Raw genomic sequence first — 247 nt, 5'->3', positions numbered from 1 at the left:
GGGGAAATGAATTTTCTAATCGGGGGAGCCCCTCCGTGCTCACTCGACGCCGGAGAACCGTTCGAGGTTACTCCGCGCTTTTGAAAATTCATTCCTCCACTCCTACTTGAGTAGGATAGGTTAGAATTTCCCGAAGATTGCAAAAAGCTTCATTGTTCTTCGTGCATGAAAAATGGAAATCTTCGGGAAACTCCTTGCGATCGCAAGACTTTTACCGATTTATTTTTCTCCGTGTGACGTCCGTATA

Source organism: Diachasma alloeum, unplaced genomic scaffold, assembly GCF_001412515.2.
Source record: "Diachasma alloeum isolate Michigan unplaced genomic scaffold, Dall2.0 Dall_scaffold_00553, whole genome shotgun sequence".
NCBI classification, from domain to species: domain Eukaryota; kingdom Metazoa; phylum Arthropoda; class Insecta; order Hymenoptera; family Braconidae; genus Diachasma; species Diachasma alloeum.
This window is presented reverse-complemented; position numbering follows the sequence as displayed.